Source organism: Balaenoptera physalus, assembly GCF_965194825.1.
Source record: "Balaenoptera physalus genome assembly, chromosome: 12".
Lineage (NCBI taxonomy): Eukaryota > Metazoa > Chordata > Mammalia > Artiodactyla > Balaenopteridae > Balaenoptera > Balaenoptera physalus.
In genome coordinates, this window is record NC_138897.1 from 89253404 (window position 1) to 89261165 (window position 7762).

The following is a 7762-nucleotide window of genomic DNA, read 5'->3' on the forward strand; positions in this document are numbered from 1 at the left end:
TTTTTCCATTTCTGAATATTAGGGAGCGCTCTTATGAGTCTTCGGTACCTACAGGGATAGGAGTGACTATGTGTCCAATGCTTTGCATTTAATATAACAGCCCTATGAAGTAGGTGTTATTATTATACCCATTTTACAGTTAAGGAAACTGAGGCTTGGAGAAGCTAAGTGGCTTATACTATAAGTGGTAGAGTTGGGATTCATTCCCTCTACTCCCAGTCCAAGTTTCTCATTTTTTTCTGGTGTGTCTCCCTGCGTCTGGAGATCTTCAAGATTTTTACAGATGAAAGGGGTCTGAGGGCTTCCCTGGTGGCACGGTGGTTAAGAATCTGCCTCCCAATGCAGGGGACACGGGTTTAAGCCTTGGTCTGGGAAGATCCCACATGCCACGGAGCAACTAAGCCCGTGCGCCACAACTACTGAGCCTGCGCTCTAGAGCCTGCCTGCCACAACTACTGAAGCCCCCATGCCTAGAGCCCGAGCTCGGGAACAAGAGAAGCCACCGCAATAAGCCCACGCACAACAACAAAGAGTAGCCCCCGCTCACCACAACTAAAGAAAGCCTGCAAACAACCTAAATGTGCATCAACAGACAAATGGATAAAGAAGATATGGTACGGGCTTCCCTGGTGGCGCAGTGGTTGAGAATCTGCCTGCCAATGCAGGGCACACGGGTTCGAGCCCTGGTCTGGGAAGATCCCACATGCCACGGAGCAACTAGGCCCCTGAGCCACAATTACTGAGCCTGCGCGTCTGGAGCCTGTGCTCCGCAACAAGAGAGGCCGCGATAGTGAGAAGCCCGCGCACCGCGATGAAGAGTGGCCTCCACTTGCCACAACTAGAGAAAGCCCTCGCACAGAAACAAAGACCCAACACAGCCATAAAATAAATAAATAAATAAATAAATAAATAATTAAAAAAAAAAACAAGATATGGTACATATATACAATGGAATATTACTCAGCCATAAAAAGGAACAAAATTGGGTCATTTGTAGAGACGTGGATGGATCTAGAGACTGTCGTACAGAGTGAAGTAAGTCAGAAAGAGAAAAACAAATATCGTATATTAACGCATATATGTGGAACCTAGAAAAATGGTACAGGTGAACCGGTTTGCAGGGCAGAAATAGAGACACAGATGTAGAGAACAAACGTATGGACACCAAGGGGGGAAAGCGGCGGGGGTGGTGGTGGGATGAATTGGGAGACTGGGATTGACATATATACACAAATATGTATAAAATAGATAACTGATAAGAACCTACTATATAAAAAAATAAATAAAATTCAAAAAAAAAAAAAAAGCCCGCGTGCAGCAACAAAGAACCAATGCAGCCAAAAATAAATAAATAAATTTATTTTTAAAAAAAGGGGGGTGTGTGTCTGAGTAGTCATTAGTCCTGGGACTTGAAACCCAAATGCCCCAGAAGCCAGGAGAGTGACGTAGAAGAGAGAAGAGCTGGGTGGAATTGTGGAGTCGTATGCTCACGCCTTGTCAACAAGGGTGATGATTACTGAGCTTCAGCCAGTTATCCCCTGTGGGGATGTGGGCTAGTTTGGCCAGATTTTGTTCAAGAGAAGCTGGAAATTTGAATTTTTATGTGAAATCCATTGATTTAAAAATTATTCTGATTTTGGGAATTCCCTGGCCGTCCAGTGGTTAGGACACCGCACTCTCACTACCAAGAGCCTGGGTTCAGTCCTTGGTTGGGGAACTAAGATCCCACAAGCCGCGCGGTGTGGCCAAAAAAAAAAATTTGTTTTAATTCCATTAATAGGAAATAACCAGAATAGGTAAATCCATAGAGACAGAATGCAGATTGGTGGGTCAGGGGCTGGGAGGAGGGAGGACTGGGGAGTCACTGCTAACGGGCATGGGGTTTTCCGTTTGGGGTGGTGAGAATGTTTTGGAGCTAGATAGAGGTGGTGGTTACATGATGTTGTGAATGTACGAAATGAATTGTTCACTTAAAAATGGTTAATTTTATGTCATGTGGCTTTCATCTCAATAAAAAAATGTATTTGTTCTAACATTTTTTATGACTGTGTTATTTGATATTGATAGAAAGAATTTTTATCAAAGGTTAATAATACACATAGAAAAATGCAAAAAGTATATGGCTTTCTGAATTTTCACAAACTGACCACACCTGTTTAACCAGCTCAGATATATATTTTATTTTATATTTTGTAACAGAATTAATGCAAGTTGATATAGAAAAAAATACACATAATTAAAAGTGAAAAAAAAGAGAGAGAAAAAAGGAAAAAGAAAGTAAAGAAAACTAACCCATTCATAATCCTTCAACCACAGAAAACCACCATGGACAATTTGGGCATATCCACCCAGACTGCCTTCTAAAAATGTATAAACATATGATACTTTTCTGTTACATTTTGTGTATACTTTGTAAACACTGTTCATGCTAATAAATACCTATGTTGATCATAAGTGTGCGTGTCTTTCTTTGAAAGGCCGTGTCGTGATGATTTTAACCAACCTCTAGAACCAAATGTTTAGGTTGTTGCCAAAATCTTGCCATTAGAAACAGCATCTACAATGATCTATCTCACTTGAAGTTACAGTTTTGTGCTCTTAAACAATCATTCCTGTGTTAAATTACTCTGAATTCATATTAGCAAATATCTTATTTTCTAAATTGCTTTCTCTCCTGCCCTTTCTACTCTGCCCAGGTACTAAATATTAACGATCTCACATGTATAATCCCCTACCTTGCTTCATGCTTAGGCAATCATATACAAGCATGTTACAGGCACATATAAGGGGGAAATGACTTTGTTGTATGAAAACAGTATCATGCACTTTGTGGCTCTCTGCATCTTACTTTCCCAAATGTTTAAGTATTGGCACCTGTGCTGGATAGTCTTTGTGCCCCTCCAAGGCTCTTCCCTCTCTGTCTTATTCTACGCCCTAAGCCCTTTTGCTCTCCGGCAACCAGAGGCTCCAGCAAATGAGAGGAGACCGGCAGTGGGGGGATGGGGGGTGGGGGAGACCCCTCTGCCAGATATTTTTTTTTTTTAATTTTTATTTATTTATTTATTTATTTATTTTTAATTTATGGCCGTGTTGGGTCTTCGTTTCTGTGCAAGGGCTTTCTCTAGTTGTGGCAAGTGGGGGCCACTCTTCATCGCTGTGCGCGGGCCTCTCACTATCGCGGCCTTTCTTGTTGCGGAGCACAGGCTCCAGACACGCAGGCTCAGTAATTGTGGCTCACGGGCCCAGCTGCTCCGCGGCATGTGGGATCCTCCCAGACCAGAGCTCGAACCCGTGCCCCCTGCATTAGCAGGCAGATTCTCAACCACTGCGCCACCAGGGAAGCCCTGCCAGATGTTTTTTAAAAAATATTTATTTATTTATTCATTTGGCTGCTCCGGGTCTTAGATGCGGCATGTGGGATCTTTAGTTGCGGCATTTGGAATATGGTTCCCTGACCAGGGATTGAACCCGGGCCCCCTGTATTGGGAGCGTGGAGTCTTAGCCACTGGACCACCAGGGAAGTCCCCAGATTTTTTTTTAACATCAGCTGTGTTCCTCTACTGAAGACCACACTCCTATGGGTGGCTATGGCCCTCTCTGGGATCCCAAACTGCTCCCTCCCCTTGCCCCTTCAGATCTGGGAGTGATAGCCCACCCCACTGTTGCCAGTCCTAGCCAGTTTCATTATCCCTTATTTGCTCCCTTAAATTTGCTGGTGACTCTAACCTTTTCATTAAACATACCTTAAATACCCTTCTGAGTATGCCCGCTATTTCATGATGGGGCCCTGAACTGACTCAGCAACTAAAATTCTTAAAACTCTCAGTGAGCCAACTCACACAAACGTGACACCAGTTAAGACCCTGGAGGGAATTCCCTGGTGGTCCAGTGGTTAGGACTCTGCACTTTCACTGCCTTGGGCCCGGGTTCGATCCCTGGTCAGGGAACTAAGATCAAGCTTCGGAGAGTGGCCCCCCCCCCCAAAAAAAAAGACCTTGGAGTCCAGCCTCTTGATTTATAGATGCAGGTACTGAGGGTAATTGACTTCCCAGTTTGCCTGGCTCCCAGTAGGCCAGGGCAGAGGGAAAATATGGAAGATCTGCAGGGTCCTGGAGGCGGGGAGTATGATTGTGACCGCCCAGGTCTTGTGGGTACCTCTCGGGTCTACTTCCCAATTCCCTTTCTCCTGGCCTCCTTCTTGTTCTGAAATGAAAATGAGAAAGGTATGGATGTTTGGAAGAGGCAAACAATTTAAGTTCTCCTACATCTTGGCAGCTTTGTAAAACAAAGGCTATGTTGCCTGCCTGTGGCCACTGCAGGTAAGATGAACCAGAACACATGTACCGCAATGTTCACTGCAGCACTCTTTACAATAGCCAGGACATGGAAGCCACCTAAATGCCCATCGACAGAGGAATGGATAAAGAAGATGGGGCACATATATACAACGGACTACTACTCAGCCATAAAAAAGAACAAAAGATTACCATTTGCGGCAACATGGATGGACCTAGAGATTGCCATACTGAGTGAAGTACACTGAAGACACAGAAAGACAAATATCATATGATATTGCTTATATGTGGACTCTAAAAAAAAAAGGGTACAAATGAACTTATTTCTAAAACAGAAGTACAGTCACAGATGTAGAAAACAAATTTATGGTTACCAGGGGATAAGGTGGGGAGGGATAAATTGGGAGATTGGGATGGACATGTACACACTACTATACGTAAAATAGATAACTAATAAGGACCTACTGTATAGCACAGGGAACTGTACTCAATACTCTGTAATGGCCTATATGGGAAAAGAATCTAAAAAAAAGGAGTGGATATATGTATGTGTATAACTGATTCACTTTGCTGTACACCTGAAACTAACACAACATTGTAAATCATCTATGCTCCAATAAAAATTAAAAAAAAAAAAAGATGAACCAGAACAATCAGAATAGGGAAGGAGCAGAGTATTTCCTCCGTGTGTTCCCTTAGAATCCTTGATTAAACACTCGGTCAAACATCTGAAGCTAAGCCGCAGTTCACAGCCTCTGAGTCCTCAGTGCGTGGGACACACAGGTAAACATGCATTTAGGATACCAGATGGAAGTGCAGTAAACAGTCCAGCTTTGGAGCAGGTTAGAGGATGATTCCCAGGAGAGGTGATTTGAGCTGGATGGATCTTATTATTTTATATTTATTTATTTATTTATTTATTTGGGTCTTCGTTGCTGTGCGCAGGCTTTCTCTAGTTGCGGCGAGTGGGGGCTACTCTTCGTTGCGGTGCGCAGTCTCCTCATTGCGGTGGCTTCTCTTGTTGTGGAGCACGGGCTCTAGGTGTTCGGGCTTCAGTAGTTGTGGCACGCGGGCTTCAGTAGTTGTGACGCGCAGGCTCTAGAGTGCAGGCTTAGTAGTTGTGGCTCGCTGGCTTAGTTGCTCCGCGGCATGTGGGATCTTCCTGGACCAGGGCTCGAACCTGTATCCCCTGCATTGTCAGGCGGATTCTTAACCACTGCGCCACCAGGGAAGTCCAGAGCTGGATGGATCTTAAAGGAGGAGCTGAAACCAGACTGGCCTGAGATGATGTCCTAGAGAAGGGATGAGCAGGCGCTAAGACCCAGTGCTGAGAGAGACTGAGCGATAAATGCGCCAGAAACTGCTGGCAATTTAGTGTGGCTGGATGTGTGTGTGTGTGTGTGTGTGTGTGTGTGTGTGTGTGTGTGTTGGGGGCGGGCGTAGGGGTCAAAAGTCAAGCAGGGATCAGAAAGGTCTTGAAGGATAAGAGAAGGTGCTGGAAAGCCATTGAAAGCTTTTAAGCAGCGGAGTGACAATGTTATTCCTTGGGTAGGTTATTCTGGCTGCTGTGTGGAGAATGGATGGAAGCGGCAGCTGGAAGCTGAGACAAGTTGAGAGGCCTCGGAGATCTGGGGTGGTGGGATGAGAGCAGAGGTGGAGGTGATGGAAAGGCTTTGAGAGCTATGAAAGCATATGAAGGGACAGGATCTAGGTCCATTATAATAATAACAACTTAATATAGTGACTTAAACAATAGCTCTGGTTTCCGACTGTATAGGAAAACAATTTTTTTTGGAAAAATAAATTTCAAACCTCAGAATAGTTGCAAGATAGTTTCCATGAACAACTATATATCCTCACTGAGATTAACCTATTGTTACATTTTGCCTCTTTTTCTCACTCTCTCATTTTATACATACATACATACATACATACATATGTGTGTGTATAGCTTTTTTTCCTGAACAACTTGCAAATTTGTTTCAGAAATCATGACACTGAACCTCTAAACACTTCAGCATTCATCTCCTTTTTTTTTTATAAATTTATTTATTTATTTTTGGTTGTGTTGGGTCTTCGTTTCTGTGTGCAGGCCTTCTCTAGTTGCGGGGAGCGGGGGCTACTCTTCATCGCGGTGCCCGGCTTCTCATTGTCGTGGCTTCTCTTGTTGCAGAGCACAGGCTCTAGACGCGCAGGCTCAGTAGTTGTGGCTCACGGGCTTAGTTGCTCCGAGGCATGTGGGATCTTCCCGGACCAGGGCTCGAATCTGCGTCGCCTGCACCGGCAGGCAGACTCCCAACCACTAAGCCACCAGGGAAGCCCAGCATTCATCTCCTTTGAATAAGATTTTCTAATATAATCACAATACCATTATCTTTCTAAGGAAATTTAATATCCATACACTATAATATGAAGTCCATATTCAAATTTCACCAATTGTCTTTTTTTTTTTTTTAATTTATTTGGCTGCACCAGGTCTTAGTTACGGCATGCGGGATTTCCTAGTTGTGGCATGCATGTGGGATCTAGTTCCCCGACCAGGGATGGAACCTGGGCCCCCTGAATTGGGAGCGTGGAGTCTTAGCCACTGGACCACCAGGGAAGTCCCCTAATAATGTCTTTTATAGCTGCTGTTTTTTATTTTTAAAATTCAAAGATTGTGTGTTGCAGCTAGTTATTGTGTCTCTCTCTTTTTTCTTTTCTTGCATCAATGTTAGAAATGTTTATTTAAGAGATAATTGAGGCAGGAGTTCCCTGGTGTTCTGGCAGTCCAGTGGTTAGGACTTGAAGCTTTCACTGCAGTGGCTGGGGTTCACTTCCTGGCTGGGGAACTGAGATCCCGCAAGCCATGGTGCGGCTAGAAAAAAAAAAAAAGAGATAATTGAACAAAATGTAGGAGGCCTAATGTAATCGGTTCTACTTTTTTCTGTATAAAGGTTATTTTAGCAACTTTTTATTTTGAAATAATTTCAAAGTTACATAAAAGTTGCAGTGATAGTACAAAGAATGTTCCTATATGTTTCACCCAGAGTCACCAATGATTTACACTTTGTCACTTTTACCTTTTCATTCTCTTGTCTACAAATCTATCTACATATATATAGAGATTTTTTTCTGAACCATTTGAAAGTAAGTTGCTTCTCCTGCCTCTAAATACTACAGGGTGCATTTTCTAAGGACATTGTCTTAAATAACGCAATACGAGTATCAAAATCATGGAATTTAACATTGGTACTATATTAAAATTTCCCCAATTGTCCCAAGGATGTTCTATATAGTTTTTTTTTTCTTTCTATTTTTTTTTTAAGGGAACCAGGATCCAATCAAGATCACATATTGCATTTAATTGTTGTGTCTCTTTAGTCCTTAATCTAGGTGATTGCCTAGCTTCTGTGTGGATATTTCACAATAACGACCTTTTTGAAGGGTTCAGGACAGTTGTTCTGAAGAATGTCCCTCAATTTGGG